Source organism: Equus asinus, chromosome 1 (assembly GCF_041296235.1).
Source record: "Equus asinus isolate D_3611 breed Donkey chromosome 1, EquAss-T2T_v2, whole genome shotgun sequence".
Lineage (NCBI taxonomy): Eukaryota > Metazoa > Chordata > Mammalia > Perissodactyla > Equidae > Equus > Equus asinus.
Genome location: NC_091790.1, coordinates 100,308,383 through 100,327,076, shown reverse-complemented (window position 1 = coordinate 100,327,076; position 18,694 = coordinate 100,308,383).

Below are 18,694 nucleotides of genomic sequence, written 5' to 3'. Positions count from 1 at the left end.
GCAAGTCCCCATGCCCATTTTACAGATAGGGAGCGACTGAGGTGCCAGAATCCCAGAATGTCAGAGCTCACAGGGCCTCAGATCTTCACACCAGGAGAATGTGGGCAGGTGGGGTGGGGGCCCTGTCCATCCAGTTCACAGAGGTACCCCACGTCCCACTTGGACCTGCACTTTGAGAATGGAGAGGAGGTTTGATCTGTCCTGCCTGCATCTCGGGGTGGGCTTGCCAGGACCCCTGCCCGGTGGGTTTTCTGGGGAGGAGGCCGATGTGGTCCTAGATGCCTGGGAACTGCAGGGGGAGGTGTTTCATCCACAGGCCACTTGCTGGCCCCTGTTCTGTGTCCAGATTTCTGCAGCAGTGGCTTTTGGATGTGGGCTGTTGGTTCCAGCGTGCCCTTGCTGGGACGGGAGGTGGGGCCAGGGCTGTGAGTGGGGGCGGCAAGAACCCGGCCTGGCAGTCCCTGTGCCCTTCAGAGGCCCCGCTCCCCTTCCTGCCCAGGCAGGCAGGTCCTGGTGGGGCCGGGGAGTCTGGGCGGCCGCTGGAGCCTGCTGGTGGGGGGCACAGTGTAGGGACAGAATCTGAGCCTCCTGCATGTTCCCGAGGCGGCTCAGGAGGAATGGAATGCTGTGACCCGAATGTGAACCAGTGGTGACTCTGGCACATCTCCCACCACCTGAGCCTCCACCGGTCATCTCTGAGAAGGACGTCTTCCAGAGGAGATGACCTGTGCAGTCCTGGGCGTCAGAGTGCTCATGGTGTGGGACTGTCTCAAACCCTTAAAGTGTTGGCCCTCTTCTCGGCCCTGGAGGCCGGGCTGCTGCGGTGGGGGGCGCCCTTGGAGCACAGCCTGCAATGTCGTGCACCTTCCCTCTTCCCCAGAGGGTGCAGATGGCTATCTGTGTCCCCCTACTGTTGGCTGAGGACCACTGGGTCAGGCACAGGCAGGAATACTGTTTTCTCCTTGTCGCAATGATAGAGACAGAGGCAGTGACCGCAGCGTGGGGGCCCCTTCTGACCCTCGAGAGGACTGGGACCCATGAGGAATGAGGCTCAGAGGAGGCTCTGGGCTGTGTGGTCAGTGGACGCCTGGATTTGGGCCCAGATGTCTCGGTCACAAGAACCCAGGCCTGTCTCCGGCTGGGCAGGTGTGTGTCCTCGGGCAGGCCGGCCACCCCAGAGGCTCTTCTGTGAAATTCGGATGATAACATCCTCCCTGCTCGCAGGGTGGTGGGGCTCAGACCCTGCAGTGTACATGAGGCTGTGATTTCCTCCACTTACCTGTGTGACGGTTCATTTGGCCCCACTCCCCTCACCTGGCTGTTCCCAGCTCTGCATCTCACGCTGCCTGGCCACCGCCTAGCCTGCAGATTCAGCTGCAGCTCGCTGCCTCTCCCACCAGCACTCTGCTGCCCCATCTGTTCTGTCTGGAACCCGCACTTTAGACGCCCTTGGCCTGAGCTTCGACCTCTCCTGCATAACCTTGCTCCCTTCAGCCGCTCGCTTCTGTGGTCATATCTAGACCTCATCCTTACTGAGGGTGATGACTCCTGTAACCTCGGGTTCAGGCGTCCCGTCTCCTCACCACCCCCCTTAGCTTGCCAGTGCACTTTCTCTACAACACTGACTTCAGCCACCTCCCGGCCCCACTGGGACCCAGTCCAGCTCTGTCCAGCCCTGTCATGCTGCCTCTCTCCTGCCCAGCCTTCGTCCCCTCCCTCCCAGCCTGCATCCCACACAGATGTCTGTGTGTTCACGCCTGTGTGTGCTCCATTGGCCGCCTGGCTCTCTCCCCTTTCTTTGGTCATTAGCAAAACCATGGCAGGGCTGACCCAACTCTTTGCCTCCTTGGGCCCGTGCCAGTGGCGCTGAACGTGGACAGAGAAGAACACACAGTGATGCTGTGTCAGTGTCTACTGCTGTGTAACAGATACCACGGACTTGGCGGCTTGAAGCAGCACAGCCCTGCAGACCTGGAGTCAGGAGTCTGAGTTTGCTGGTTCTCAGCTCAGGGTCTCTCTAGGCTGGAGTCAGGGTGTCATCTGGAGCTCGAGGTCCTCGTCCAAGCTCATGGGGTGTGGCAAAGGCCATTGGTAGGGCTGAGGGCCCCATTTCCTGGCTGGATCTCAGCTCCTAGAGGCCCTACACACATTCTTAGCTACATGCTGCCCCCCCACCTTCAAAGCTAGCAAGGGAGACTCCCTCACGTTGACCCCTCTAATGTCTAGATTCTGATTTAAGGGGTCATGTGATGGGTCAGCCCACCAGGATCATCTCCCTACCTGAAGGCCTCCATATCTGGGACCTTAGTCTCATCTGCAAAATGCTGACACCCTGGTTAGCATTTGATTGAATAATCGGAGAAGGTATGTGTCCACCAGGGCAGGGACCCTGGGTGATCTGGGAGCCTCTCACCCCGAGGGACCCTGCCTCTCCCGCTGCCTGGATTTTCCTGTGGACGGCTCACACCTCCTCCACTTCATCTTGTCCGTCTCTGTCTCGGAATGGCAGAGGGCCAGTCTCCTTTCCTTCAGCTCACTAAATGTCACACCTGCACTTGACACACAGGAGCTCTCGCTTGGTACAAGTTGAAGGTGGGTGGTGACGAGGAGCCAGCAAAGGACACTTCCTGTGAGTGACCGAAGCTGCAGGGAGCTAGGGGGTCTCTGGGGCCTGCTGCATGCTCAGCAGTCTGGATGTCCTCTGTGGCATTTATTTCTACTGGAACATTTATCAGCGCGTGGGGCCGGGGGTGAAGTGTCGGGACTCTGACTGAGTCAATGCTGCTCCTGCTGCGCGTGTTTGGAGAGTCTGGAGTCCCCTGCAGGGAGGCCTGGGGGTGCCGGGGCAGCGCCTGCTGTGTGCAGGTCTAGGGGATGGGGTGGGACCCCAGGCACCTGCCCCCCTCGCCCCACCAGGGAGGGAGATAGACGCTCATGCAGCGTTCACATGGCCAAGAGGGCCGGGTATCTGGGAAGTAAGATGAGTGGCCACTCACCTTTCATATTTGAATCTTTCCTCACATTTTTACCTATTCATGTGCTTTTTCCAGGGTACCAGGCCCACACAGGCAATGTGTATATGTGAGTGTGTGTGTGTCTGTGTGCATGTGTGTAAGTGTGTATGCACGTGCATCCGTGTCTGTGTGTGTGTATAAAGTATGTGTGTCGCGTGTGCATCTATATGTATATTCTTGTGTGTATATGCGTATTTATATGTATTGTGTGTGCAGGCTTGTATTTACATGTGTGTGTTCTCAGTGCATGTGTGTATGTATGTGTGCGGTGTATGTGTGTGTATTTATATGGGTGGTGTATGTGCGTGTCTGTATGTGTGAGTGTATGCGTGTCTGTGAGTCCTAGCAGAGATGTCTCCCAGAGCGGGCTGTGGGTCCTGCCTCTGAGGTCACTGTGGTGGCAGCTGCTGACCTCGTCCACTGGGAGGCTGAGCTGACGGGGGAGCAGCTGATAAAGGAACGTGTGACCTTCATTCCCGAGATTGCCCTGTGTGCAGTCTGTGAGCCAGTTCTCATCATCGGAGGAGGCGGCTGGCCTGGGTTTGGAGAAGTCACATTGCTGGGACGGGAGATGTCCCAGATAGGCTGGTCTGAGTGTTCCCAAGCCCCTGGCAACTACTGGTGGCATCTGGGGCAGTCCAGGAGGATGATGAGCAGGTGAGGGCCACATGGCGGCTTCGTGAAAGGGACTCTGCGAGCACTGAGCCTGCGTGTGAAGAGCGGTGGTTTGGAATCGTGAAGGAAATTGCCTGCACCGTCTGGCCTGTTTCCGGGGGCTTGAGTACAGCGAGCCCTGGGAGAGGCTGAGCCTGCAGTCTGACGCTGTCCCGAGGAAACGGTGAGTGATGCTCACGCACGGTGTTCACCACGTCCTCGCTCACCTGGGGAGGAAATTATTGATGAAACAAATTCTGACTCTTTCAAGTGATGGGACTGTATGCAGTTTTCTGACCCCAGGGGCTTAGCAGGGCTTTAAAAGCCCCTGGAATTTCTTATGTTATACGTGAAGTAAAAGGGAAGGCACAAAGCAGTGCACAGGGTCCACTTCTGGAATGACTGTGTGAGAAGCTTCGCAGACCAAATACCAAAACTGGAGAAAATCATAAACAGCAACCACTACCCAGCCGTGGAAAGTCTCTGGAAATTGTGCCACAGCCACAGAGCAAGAGAACATTTATGAAAGTAAATCCACTACATCTGCGCAAGAGCGGAGTCTGCAGCACTCGAGTCATGACCACTGCGTCCTCTGCCCGCAGATCAGAGTCACAGAAGCTCCATTCTTGGTGAGACTGGCCAAGAAGACAGGGCTGCTTCTCCCCACCTCACAGACAAGGGGGCTTCCTCTCCCACTGCTCATAAAGGAGCATGTCATCTCCAGAAATGGGCTGCTGTCCCTGTTCCCATGAGTGGCAGTGAGCAATGAAGTGTAGGCGGGCATCCCATGATGGAGGTGAGCATGAGAGGAAGGCGGCACTCTGTGATGGAGGTGAGCACGAGAGGAGGCTGGCAGTCCGTGTTGGAGGTGAACATGAGAGGAGGCTGTTGGCGCCACGAGAGAACAAGCTAAAGCATAGGCAGCGGTGTTTCCTCACCAGGGAGAAGTGGGGACAGGGACAACTGCCATGAGCCCCACAGGAGTCAGAGCAAACCCTATAGATTGGCCTCAAAACCACCCTGCAAAGGGGCCCAAATTTAAATGGATCAGACTGGGGAGCAATGTATGTCCCAGGTCATTTGACAATGACCTGGGACAGTCAGCTAGTCACTGGTGCAGCCTGACAGCCAAGTGTGATTCCAACAGAGGCAACAGATAAACACAGAGATCAGGCACACAGACATTAAAGGCAGCCCTGCTCTCCCAGGGTGAGCATGTGGGAACCCATGGCTGTGCTCTGAACAGTGACATCAGAGCTCACACTGAAAGAGCCCAGCCACCTACCAACAAACCAGCGTGGAGGCAGCGGTGTCCAGCCCCGCGCCTGTCTCTCGTCCTCAGGTGCTCACTGTCAGCTGTGTAGACTGTCTCAGTCTTACTCATCCATGAAGATTTAACAGAAGTGGTCACGGTCAGCTGTTATTGAACATGGGGGACAGTCTGGGATGGGGTTTGGGCTGGGGAGTCCCTGGTGTGTCCCTCACTGGATGGTGACACTGTGGAAATGGCTGTGGGAATGGACGATGATAGAAAGGGAACGTGCTGAGTGGGGAGCAAAGATTGCTTAGGGCAAAGCCCCCGAGGACTGTGACACTGGGGAGGAGGGCTCAGGGCGGGAGAGGGAGTGCGAGAGAGAACCAGAGAGTTTTTGGAAGGTGTCAAAATGCCACTGAGAGATCCCATTCATAGAGACCAGGAAGAATCCCATGGATGTGGTCCAGTGGGAGTCACCGGACCGCTGTTAGAACAATCTTCTGTCCTGTGAAGCAGTGGGACCAAGAGTAAGTCGCCCGTGGTGGGAAGCTCATTGGCTTCAGTTGGGTCCTTGCGGAAGGAGAGGTGCTCCCAGCCCTCTTGACATCCACCCAGGACAGCAGGCACTGACTACACAGGGATGCTCACAGGGGGAGCCCTGATCCTGCTAGGACCTCAGAGAAGATTCCAGAAAGGGCACAACTGACCGATGATGGAGTAGGCCAGAGGTTGGGGGATTGGATGAGCCTGAGGGTATGGGAGGGGGCACCGAGGAGCAAGGCAGGCAGGCAGGCCTGAGGCCACCAGCTCATGCCACTTTACAAAAAGCAATAAGGGGGTCCCAGAAAAGTTTTATACAGGGCAAGGGCCGCGTGACAAGGAGCCTCATGTGGGCAGGTTCAAGGGATCCTGAAAGGAGGTATGGGGCCACTGTGTTGGCAACGCAGAGGCCTCCCTTTAGTCTCTGTTCTAGTCTTCAGCAGAGAAGACCCACTCTCTACCTACGGGCTGCAGGCTCAAGTGGAGGGAAGTTGGGGTGTCCTCTTGGGAGAGAAGGGGTCCGCAACAGGGAGGCACAGACCAGCAGGGGGAGATGGGCCCCTTTCCCACAAAGGTTTGATGGCCTGTCATCACCCCCGCCCTTCCCACAGGGTTACTTCTGTTCCCTCCGAAGCCTTCTCCTTGGGGCTGGCTTGGTCACCAGGTAGCAAAAGTGGTGAGGCTGAGTCTTTACAGCCTGCTTCAGGGTCACAAAGGAAGAGGAGCAAGTCCCATGAGCATGTGCTGCTGCTGCTGTTCCCAGAAAATGCCAGGTGTGCAGGGTGTCCACATGTGTCCAGGGTGTCCACACGTGTCCAGGGCGTTCAGTTGTGTCCAGGGTGTCCACACATGTCCAGGGCATTCACTTGTGTCCAAGGTGTCCACAAGTGTTTAGGGCATTCACTTGTGTCCAGGGCATTCACGTGTCCAGGGCATTCACTTGTGTCCAGGATGTCCACACGTTTCCAGGGTATCCACACATGTTCAGGGCATTCACATGTGTCTGTGGTGTTCACTTGTGTCTGGGGCGTTCACATGGGTCCAGGGTGTCTGCATGTGTCCAGCGTGTCCATGAATGTCCAGGGAGTCCACATATGTCCAGGGTGTCCACACGTATCCAGGTTGTCCTTACATGTCCTGGGTGTCCACACGGGTCCAGGTTGTCCTCACATGTCCTGGGTGTCCACATGGGTCCAGGTTGTCCACTTGTGTCCAGGGTGTTCACTCATGTCCAGGGTGTCCACCCGTGTCCAGAGCGCCTTCTCGCTGCTGTCATTTATGTTGGGTTAAAAGTGGATAAGCTCAACTTGCGATGTAGCTGAAATGAACCCAGCGAATGGGAGGGGCTAAGTCAGAACTGGGGGGTGAGGAAGAGGCTCCCGGGAGGAAGAAGGTCCTCTGAATGGTTCCAGCGTCCATCAGGAACTTCCCAGGAAGATGGGAGAGACAACCTCGAAAGGTCAGTTCTCGCATTTCTGCGTATTACTGGGTGCAGGGTGCTCTCCCAGTGACAGACTGACGCCGTCGCCTGAGCCCCTGCAGGGAGCTTCTTGTACACCCAGCCCATGGCCACAGGCAGAGAGTCTGTGCGTGGGCTGCACTGGTGTCTGGGACCGGGGCTCCTCCCCTGATTCACTGAGGGGCCACAGGGAAGTCCCTGGCCTGGCCCTGGGTCAGTGCTGAACCTGGGGTGCTGCAGGGAGTGGAGCCCACAAAGGCTGACAGAACCCGTCCCCAGGGCATTGGTGAGGCGAGGAGGCCGGAGGGCTGCTGGGTGAGACGCAAAGATTGGACTAGAAGGGGCAGTGGGAGAGGGGAGGGGCACCGTTCTGAGAAAGAACGTGGGGATTAGGGTCCCCACTCACAGCTGCCTGCCCGTGAGAGCTCTCGTCATCCTGAGGCTCAGCTCTGCGTTGTTGCAGGGGGTGCTGGACAAAATTGCGATGAAAGTGTCAGGTCAGAGGATCTGCTCCTCTGGTGCCTGGTGTCACCAGGAGAGACTCTGACAAAGGCCATTCTGGGCCTGCAGTGTGCCCCGGGGGCTGCCCCTGCCCAGGCGTCTCCTGGATCCCGTGCCTGGGTCTGGTTGGGTTTGGCCAACGAAAGGCACCAGCAGCTGGGAAGGCGGGCAGTTGCTTCCACCAGGCCTCTACGACAGCTTCCGTGTGACCAGCGCTCCTGCCGGGCAGCCTCTCCTTCAAGGCGTGGGCTCTGCTCCCTCATCCCTGAGTCTCCAGGTGACAATCCTCACTTGTACTCTGCCATAGTGTCCTCACCCACCCTCTCCTCCACAGTGCCCTCACCCCCCCCCCCCACCCCTCGTAGTGTCCCTTGGGTAGTCTCTTTGTTGGAGCCACGTTGTGTGAGCTGTTTCCCTGTGGAATGTCAAGTGGCATGGGGACTTTGCTATTTGGGACTGGTGCACTGCATGGTTCCTGATCCCCAGCATGTAGCTGTCAGATGGACCCTCTGGGTGGCTCTGTTGTCCCGTGGGTAGTGCCCATCCTACCTCTGAGGTCCTGCTTCACCTGGACACCCCCTCCTGGCCACCTGCAGGAGCAATGCCCGTTCCCTCAGCCACCTCTGGCTGCTAGAACCTTCCTTTGCGCTTGTTGACATGGAATTTGTCTCCTTGGGGCTCCCCCTCCCCTCCTTTAGTTCTGCCTCTGGAGTCACGTGGGACATCTCCGTTCCCTCTTCTGCTTATTCAGGTCATTTTCCTTCAGATGTTGCCCAGAAGCTCCTGTTAGGGACCCGACACCACCTTGAGGGCAGCTTGCCATCTGTTGCTGCCTCTTTCTGTGGAATTGCTGCGGCCTGTGAGACCGGGCTCCTGCATGAACGTCCCCCAACCCATGCCTTTCAAATGGAGATTCTCCCTCAGCAGAGCAGGAGATGGGGAGGCTTTGCTGTTTCTGAGGCTTGCTGCTCTCTGGGATGCTTGAAGCCCTGATCTATCTGAGTGATCTGACTCAGTTAAAGCCAGAAGAATCAGCCCCTCCCTGGTGCCTAGGAGAGATGCCCTCCTGCGTCCACCTCGCTCACAGCGCCAGGCCCAGGCGGGGGCACCTGGGTGGTTCACAGAAACCTGCCTCCAGGGTGCCTGCAGTGGGCTCGGGCTGCCCACCTGCCCACAGGTGTGGGCTGTCCCAGAGCAGCCTGCCTGGAGAAAAGCCCGCCCAGTGTGGACAGAGCTGCCCCATGTTGCAGTCACTGCCCACCGATAAGGTCAAAGGCCCAGGGCTGCCCAACCTGGGGGCCCAGTATGAGCAGGACTTGACTCTGCTGGTCACAAGTGATCGAGGCCACCAGGGCCCATCTGTGGGGGTCACCTCGTCTGGTTCAGCTCCCAGACCAAATGAGCCCCCCCGAAAGGAGCTTTCCCCTTCCCATAGCAGCCCCACCGCGGCAGACGTGGCTGGTGGGCCTGTGGAAGCCGCAGGCAGCTGATCCCAGAGAAGGGGAGGACGGGGCCCCTCTCCTTTGCCCCCAGTATGCTGGGTCACTCCTCCCGGGGCAAGTGAGGAAAGGGACTGATTCTTTCCCAGTATTATCCCCACCCCAGGGGCGGAGGCCGCGCCCTTAGCCACCCCTGTGTCCCAGACTCGCCTTCCTCACCACCAAGGCCTGGTGTGTCTGCCTTTCTCACGGCCGGCTCCTCCCGCTCTCCCATCTGCTCCCTGCAATTAATCAGGGTCTTTCTAAAGCGCAGATCAGCTCAGGTTGCTGCCCACTGCAGTGCTCTTGGCTCTCAGCAGCATGCGCAGACCCTACCCGGCCCACTCCCCGGCCACCTGCCCCAGCACGTGCCAGCTCCACGGGAGCCGTGGATTCGTGACAGCACCAGCTCCTCAATTCCAGGCCTGCACGCCCAGCCCGTCCTCATGCCAGGAACCTCTCCCTCTCCCAGCTCTGCTGGACAGTGACAACCACCTTCAGGTCTCGGCCAAGACACTGCTTCCTCCGGAGGTGACCTGAGCCCTGGACCGGGGTGAGACCCCTGCCTCACGCCCTCCTCTCTCCCACACCTCGTGTGCGGGTCTTCTCTGCCCAGGAGTCAGTTGTTAGCAGGTCTTGTTACTTTTGGGAATAACTGTGTGTGTGTGAGTGTGAGTCAGCATGAGAGTGTGCGTGTGTGTGTGTGAAGTCAGGAAAGATGCATGTGATTTTAGGATGGTGGTGGTTCTGAGCTATGTCCCCCAAATTCGCCTGTTGAAGGACTAACCCCCAGGACCTCGAAATGCGTCTCTCTTTGGAGATACGAGCCTTAAAGAGACGATTAAGGTTAAATGAGGTTGTATGGCTGGACCCTGATCCCATACAACTGATATCTTTATAAGAGGAGATGAGGACACAGACTCGCGCAGAGGGACGACCATGTGAGGACACAGGGAGAAGACAGCCGTCTGAAGCCAGGGAGAGGCCTCGGGAGAAGCCAGCTCTGCCCACACCTTGGTCTTGGAGTTCCAGCCTCCAGACCTGTGAGGGAACAAATTTCTATTTTTTGAGCTGCCCAGTTTGCGGCACTTTGTGACAGCACCCGACCTGCCCCTTTATACATTGGTGACCGTTAGGAGCACTGGACAAGCCAGGTAAGGAGCTGTCTGTGGTGAAGCACCATGCACAGTGTCTGTTTGTAGGAGTCAGACCAGACTGGAGCCGGCAACACTGCCAGTTCTTGTCGGTCTTTTGCTGAGACGCTCTGATCGCTGCCAGGCTGAGCCTTCAGGGCTGGGCCCGCCCCTTTGGCGGCCTCTGGTCTGTTTGTTCCCCTCTGCTCTGAAAATCGTCTTTCTGGTTGGAGGTGTGATATGAATGTCCTCCATTCAGCTGTGTGAGGGCAACAGGTCACAGAGCAGTCGGCAGAATTCTTACAACCCCACGGTCACAGAATATGACGGCAGGAGAGAACCCCTCACTCGTGCCAGTGCCTGGATGGGAAGTGAGGCCTGGAGACAAGGTTGTTTGTCAAGGCTGCACAGATGACTGAGGAGGGGCATGACCACGATGGCTGCAGGTCCTTCCTCCGAGGACTGAGGCTTGCTCTTGCATACTGATGCAATTATGTGCCTTACTTTTGGCACTGCCAACTCAAGCTGCCCAGAACATTCGTTTGGTTCTCCTTAGCAAGTGTCCCATTCTAGTTTATTTCTACTAAAATCTACCAAGCCCTGCTAAGAGCCAGGCACTGATGAGCATGTTATCTGTTTATAAACTGGCATTCACATCAAGCTGCTTGTAACCAGGGACCGTGTTGGGTTGCACTCTGCATCTACTCCCATGCTCAGCCCTGCTCCTGCCTCCCCTCCACCTCCCCCACCCCCCTCCCCATGGGGTTGCTCCAAGTCAAGTGTTAGTACATGTTGAATGGATGCAACTGGAGAAAAAGATAGACCGTGGCCGCAGAAGCTGGGGCCTTTGGCTTAAGCTTCTACGCTTCACATGTTTTGTTTCTAAGCATTTTGGCTATTTAGAAGGATGCTGTCTTAGTCCATTTGGGCTAGTGTAACAAAATAACACAGACTGGGTGGCCTGTAAACAGCAGAAATGTATTTCTCACAGTTCTGGAGGCTGGGAGGTCCAAGATCGTGGGCTGGCAGATTCTGTGAGGTGTCTGGCGAGTGCCCGCTTCTTGGTTCACAGATGGCACGCTCCTGTTGCGTTCTCACATGGTGGAAAGGGCTGAGGATCTCTCTGGGGTTTCTTTTCTAGGGTCACTAATCCCATTTATGAGAGTTCCACCCTCATGACTTAATTACCTCCAAAGGTCCCATCTACAAATACCATCACATCAGGCATTAGGATTTCAACATAAGAATTTTGGGAGGAGACGCACATTCAGATCATGGCAGATGTGGAAGGCACTCTGTTCCACAGTGGCACCAATTCACAGGGAGGGGGCAGGTAATCAAGACAGGCTACAACAATAATGTCATTGCTCTGGCAGTGCAGTCGGTTGCTGTGCTCACAATACTGAGTGTGTTCATGGAAGTCTTTGTTACAAGGCTTTGCTTTGCTATCAGAGCACTATTTTAATTTTACAATTGGAGGATTGTGTTCTCAGTCAAGGGATCAGCACCAAATAGGTATTAGTTATGATCAGTGAGGTATCTGGGAGGCACAGATAGTCTTCCAGTTACCTAGCATTAATTAAATAGCTGCTGGACATTGTGAGAGGGGTGGGTCCATAAAGATACAGCCTTTCCTCTCAAGGGCTGCCCATGTCAGAGTCTTGGAGATGAGGCCTGGTTACAGAGCACTCTCCCATGGGGCAGAGTGAGGCCGGTCTGTCAGAGAGATGGGAGGAAGAGGATGTGTGGGGAGGGTTGGATCAGACTCAGCTCAGTGCCCCAGGGAGCCTCAAAGAAGAGTGGTGTTTAAGCCAGGCCTTGAATGATGGATAAGACAGGGAGATGCAGAGAAGCAGCTGCACACAGCACCAAAGCCTCACAGGATGCAGAGCGGGAATTTTTAGAGGTATGAGGCGAAATGGAGGAGCTCATCTTCATTATGGGAGATTTGAACAGATCTCCAGAAATCAAGAGAGCAAGTAAACACACACAAAAGTAGGGATGTACAGATTTTGAATAATAATTAACAAGCTTGATATAATATATATTTAATATTTATCAAGATATCTACCTATCTTTCATAAATAGAAGTAGTCATTCTTTTGAAATACCCAAGAGAAACTGACAAAAATTGAAGTGATATTCACCATATTATTGGGCTACAAGGACTAAAAGGCAAAAGAAAAAATCTTTTCACTTGGAAACTACAAAAACGTTTTCTATATAGTTTTAGATTCAAGAGGAAATAAAAGTGTAAATCACAAACTGTTAAAAAATTAATAACAATAAAAGGACCAACCATACACCCAAATACATGAGATGTGTTTATGCCCATCAATGAGGGAGGGTATGCACAGTGCCTGGCACAGCATGACCTGAACGAGGAAGGGCACTGACCGGTCAGCATGGGCAGATAGACACCCCTCCTACCAGTGGCCAACTGCCAAGCACAGTGGGCTAAGCGCAGAGGGAGCTGGGATTGTTGGTGTGGCTGAAATCCCTGCATGGTCATAGCAGTATAACCTTAGATGTATTTTTCAGAAAATACGAAAGATTGAAATAAAATTAACTAAGCATTCACCTCCATACGTTAATGAAAAATAGCAAAGAAAACCCAAGAAGAATAGAAGGAAGAAATGAATAATGATAAAAGCCGAGGAAATGAAAGAGAAAAGCCAGAGAAGATTTGATCAATATGATGATAAGTTTATTTTGGAGATCAAAGATGAGGTAGACAGCCTGAACATAATAAAATCCACAGAAGAAATTGGAAAGTTACTCAGACATTAACTTCTAAAACGTGACAACTGGCCCTATGTGTTTATGAGTAGGTTCCATCATCTTCCTATGTTATAGATAAACTGTTCCAGATTATAGACAAAGATGGAAAGTTCTCCAAGTAATCCTACAAGGCCAGTGTCACCTCGACCTATCAGGACTCATTCTGCTGGAGGTAACAGCCGGCTTGAGAGTGACCAACAAGCAGTGGCTTCAACAAGTTTGTGGTTGTATTGTGTATGTTTTTTATTTCTGTAGATAATAATGTTCTAGCATCTTACACCCTTTCTGGCTGGGGAGAGACTGCCCCTCCTGGGCCAGCCAGTCCTTAGAGACAGCAAAGGGCCCAGAGGGAGCATGCCTGTGATATACAGACTGACCAATCCAGGGCCACACCTTCCCTCTCTGGCCCGTGCCCTCAGAAGGCAAGGTCCCTCTGCCTTAGTCACCCCAGGGCAGGTGCCAGGCATTGAGGGACCATCCCTATAGCTTACACCTCTCCAGAATTATTCAAACTAGCCAGTCCTAAGCTGTTCACGCTGCCCTGCCTTTTCCATGGAAACTTCAATCAGGGCTGTAGTCTCAGTTCTCACTTTGCTCCTGCTTCTGCCTCCTGACCCCCTGTGCTCCCCTGTGGCCCTGTGTGACATGCTGTGCCTCCTGTCTCTAGGACCTGGGAGAGCATTAACCTTTGTTTTCCTGAGGCTGTCTCGTGTCTACTCTTATGGCCGCATTCAACTGACTGTGCATCTCATAAAAGAAAACAGACAGTGGTTTATTTTTTCATGAGACAGGAAAACTGGAGCCGTGATCCAAGGATGTCATGAAGGAACTCAGCTGACTATCTCACTCCTCCAGCTTGCCCAGCCTCTGCACCTCGAAGCATTCCATCCATATCCAGGGACGTAGAAAGGGGGGTGGTGAAGGGGCAAGGCATTTTCTTGTTGAGATTCCTCCTTTTATTCAGGAAATGCAGCTTTTCCCACAGCCTTCTCCCTCCCTCTCTTGGCCTGACTTGTGTCACACGACCACCTCTAGCTGTAAGAGAGGCTGGGAGTAAAATCTTTCATATCTCAGCTTCTAGAGGAGAAGCCTGAGATAAGAGGGTGGGAATGAATTGGGAGGACGCAGCCCACATGTCTGCCACACTAAACAGAGCAAGTCTGGGTGAGCACAGATGGGCACTTCCTTGACTCAAAATCGGGCAGCCCCGGGAGTCTGTAACACGTGGCTCATAGTGAAACATCACAGCATCCTTCTTAAACTCAGGAATGAGACAAAGATGTTCACACTCACAGCTGGCGTGAGCCTTATGGAGGAGATGCTAGTCAATGTAGTGAGAATCAGAAAATAAATGACATGTATTGTCAAAACTGTCATTATTTCCAGACATATTATACTCTATCTGGAAAATCCAGGAAAATCATAAAAAACAATTAAAATCAATGAGATTTAGTGGTGGCTTGAAGCAAAATCTGTATATAAAATCACTAATCTATTTATATAAAAGTAGTCTTCAAATATAAATTATTGTAGGAAATAGACTATCCATAATAGCCCCAAAACTATAAGATATCTATAAAAAACACTATAAGACATCTAGGAGTAAACCAAATAGGACAGCTGTTGACATCCAGTCTATATACATATATAAATCAATTTTTAAAAAGACAAATAACCCAATTTTTAAATGAGCAAACAATAGTAAAAGAACTACAAAGAGATGTATAAACAGCCTGTAAGGACATGAAAAAGTACCTAAGTCTCAGGGGAATTAAATTAAAACAATGAGATATTAGTTTTCGCTGTGAAAATGTCAAAGTTTTAATATCAGCCATTGGTAGGTGTGTGGAAAGGGTTCTTGTTAGACTGTGAATAAACGTATCCTTTTTGGTGGACAATTTAGCAGTCTCCATGGAAAAGGAGGGGCATTCCTTCCAACGCAGCATCAATCCCAGAGAAATACTTATATCCTCAAGTGTAAGGGGCACAGACGAGCATGTTCTGCAACGCTGTTTGCAGTAGTCACAGATGGGGAACACTATGAATGTCCTTCACTTGGGAATGACTAAGTAATGGGATGGATTGCATTCATACCACAGCATCCTCTGCAGAATTTGGAAGAGGTAAGACAGAAGATGTGGCGGGTTACAACAAACTCTGGACAGATCCAACAGTAGTAACCTGAAGGCTCCAGGAAGACAATGCAGGCCGACAGGGGACTGAAGTTAAAACCACCTGTAACAGGAGTGAGGTCTGTGGTTTCCTTTTCATCCTTCACCTCTGGCTTTGGCCTGAGGTCTGGCTGAATCCTGGAATTCTGCAAAAGCTCCAGGAGAAACTCCTTGTTTCTTGACAGGAAATCAGACAAAGGGGCCCCCACACGTGGAAGAGTATGTGGGGGGTCCCTATTCTTTCTTTACTTTTCCTCATCTTTTGTTTCCAGCCCTGCCCCAAGGCCAGCCTCATTTGTAGAGCAGTGCTACGTGGCACACCTCAACCCCTAAAGAAGACAGATCTGCATTAGTTACCCATTGCTGCGTAATAACTTGCGCCAGCAACTTGGCAGAGTGAAATAACAAACCTTTATATTCTCACAGGGTTTCTGAGAGTCAGGAACCTGAGAGTGGCTGTGTAACCAAACTCAGTGCATTTATCTCTTGGTGAGTGCAGAGCTGAAAAGCACAACCAAGGCTGACATGCGTGAAGAAACGGCTTATTGCTTGCACAAGCAATGGAGAACCCTGAGGCTAGCTCCCAAAGCAGCGTCTGCCTGAGCTAAGTGCTGGTGGAGGCTTTACACACAAGAATGCGGAGGATACGTTACAACCATGTAACAACTGTGCTTAATCAGGGCGCATGCGCAGCAGGCAAACAGGCCATTGCATATCAAGTTCAAGGTACCCTTACATGGTGAGCTCAGTGTCACGTGTCATCGCATAATGAGTTCAAGGAACATGTCATTACATAGCGGGTCCATGGTGACTTTTGGACACTTGGAGCTGGAGCAGTTTTCAGGGGTCTTGCTGCAACTGTGCAAGTTTCACTGTAAGATGGCAACATCTGCAAAAACGGGGACATCAACTTCTGAAAAGCATTTGGTTTTCTCCTTGTCTAGAAAACATTTGACAGACCATATTAGTTACTAATCAGATTCTCAATAACCCTTCGTTTGCCTGGCTCCCAGTCACAGCTCAGCTGGGTGGTTCTGGCTGGGTGTCCCTCCGAGGTTGCAGTCAAGCTGTCAGCAGGGGCTGCATCATCTGAAGCCTCGCCTGGGGCACCATGCATGTGGCACTTTGGCTCCTCGTCACACGGGTCTCTCCATGGCAGGCAGCCTCTCCTGAAGTGACAGAGGAGAATTCTGCCATGTTCTATTGATTACGCACAATGACTGTGGTATGATGTAGGGTAGGGAGGGCACAAGGGATGTGGGATAATTGGGGGCCATCTTGGAGGCTGGCTCCCACACCATCTCTCTGGCCAGAGGAGAAAAAGGGGTCTGTTTTGTTCAAAGGGTATGGGGGTCCCTGTTATCTTTTCTCTATTTCTCCTCCTACTCTCCCCGCAAGGTTGTTTTGGTTGCATGGAACAGTAATAGAGCACAAGTTCAAGAAATGGTACTGGGAAAACTGGATCTCCACATGCAAGGAAGAAGCTGGGCCTTTGCCTCACACCGTGTACAAACATTAACTCAAAATGGATCAAAGACCTAAATGTAAGAGCTAAAACTACAGAACTCTTAGAAGAAAACATGAAGGGAAAAGCTTCATGACGTGAGACTTGGAGATGATTTCTTGGATATGGCACCAAAAGAACAGGCAACAAAAGGGGAAAAAACAGATAAATTGGACTACATCAAATTTAAAACTCTGCACATCAAAGGACACAACTGACAGACTGTGTTCACCCACGGAATGGGCAACTCTGGGAAGAGCTCAAGCCCACTGGGGTTGGAGGTGGTGCTGATGGCAGAAATTAACCTTTGAGGAGCTGAGGGATGCTAATCTGGTTTTGACGCTTGGGGAGGAGTTTGCCAGGTGGAGACTGGAAGGTTACTCTAGGCAGAGGGCACAGCCCGGCTGAAGGCATGAGGCCCTGAGCAGTGGGGAAGGGAGGGCACAGAGGGCCCCTCCCAGAGGAAGGAGACTAGAGGGAGGTGAGCAGAAGCCTCTTGGGTCGACTTCTAGGCTGTTCTGCAGAAGCGAGAGGGCAGCAAGGACAAACGTTGAAATCCAGCAACACACTCTGGCAAAGTTACAGGAGTGAGGTCCAACTCCATCATCAGGCAGCAATGTGGCGCATCCAGCTTGCAGGTATGAGGGAGTAAATCAGGAAGCAGGACCATGGCCAGGGTCTAGGAGACCCTCTGTGGGCAGAGGGACCCCCAGGCATCCTTCTCCAGATGTGGCCTTGGGAAGCCGTGGATCCCGGAAGGTGCTCTTCTTCAGAGGAGGTAGGTGGGGCCATTGGTGAACTACGCTAGCATGGGGGTCGTGGAGAAATGAAAGGCAGGAGCATAAAAAGGGGGGCAGGACAGATGGGCTGCCCCAGGGTGCATGTGGCTCTGTTCTGATGGCACGTACACAGTTATTGTTGGGGCCTGGCTTCCAGTATTACCCAAATATGGTGGGACCCAAAGGAGAATGAGGTCTCGGGGGGATGGGGTGTTGGGGTTGCAGAGGGGGTGGTACAGAGCCAAATCCTCCCCCTTTACAGGGACAAGTGCACACATACCACAAGAGAAGCAGGGCCTGCTACTCAGCATGGTAGTCAGCGAGAGGGAGGTGGGGTCAGCCACAAAAAAGGAGGACATTTGTGACAATGTGGGTGGACCTGGAGAGCATCATGTGAAGTGATAAGTCAGACAGAGAAAGACAAATACTGTGTGAGTTCACTTATGTGTGAAATCTAAAAAACCGGAACTCTGAGCTGGCCTGGTGGTGTAGTGGTTAGGTTCACGCAGTCCACTTTCGTGGCCCAGGGTTCTCTGGTTCAGATCCCAGGTGTGAACCTACACACTGCTCATCAAGCCATGTTGTGGCAGCAACCCTCATACAAAATAGAGGAAGAATGGCACAGATGTTGGTTCAGGGCCAATCTTCCTCACCAAAAACAAAAACAAAAACAAAAAACCCCGAACTCCTGGAAACAGAGAGTAGAGTGGCGTTTACCAGGGGCTGAGAGGTGGGGAAATGGGGAGATGTAGGTCAAAGGGCACAAACTTCTGGTTGTAAGATGAGTGAGTTCTGTGGCTCCAGCGTACAGCGTGGTGACTATGGTCAACAATATCTATTGTATTCTTGAAAGTTGCTAAGAGAACAGATCTTAAAAGTTCTCATCACAAAAAGAGAGTTGTAACTATGTGAGGTGATGGGTCATTTTGCAATATACACATATATCCAATCATCCATGTTATGCACCTTAAACTTTCACAGTGTTATATGTCAATTACATCTCAATGAAGCTGGAAAAAAATACCAACATAATTGGCTGCAAGAATCAAAGTTGCTGCTGAGGAGGAGGAAATGGGGGAGTTGGTGAGGCCGTTGTTTTATGCTTAAACCTCATTTTGCAGTTGAAACTGGGGCATGTGTACCTTTGCTAAAACAAAACTGAGGGGAAAGGCCATGTGTACATGCTGGGACTTCCGCGATGGTGAGTGGATGAGGCTGGTAAGGCACCCGGCCTGAGACCCCTGCTTGGGCGGCTGGGGGATGGCACTCAGGGTTGTCCTGATGGCTACCATGCCTGTTACACCTGTCCCACAAGGGACAGGCTGAGTTCCAGGCTGCAGCTACCCAGGACCCATCCGGAGAATGGGTGTGCGTGGTTATTCTTGTCCCATGGGTGATTGGGCCAGGGCTGCATCCTTGGTGAAG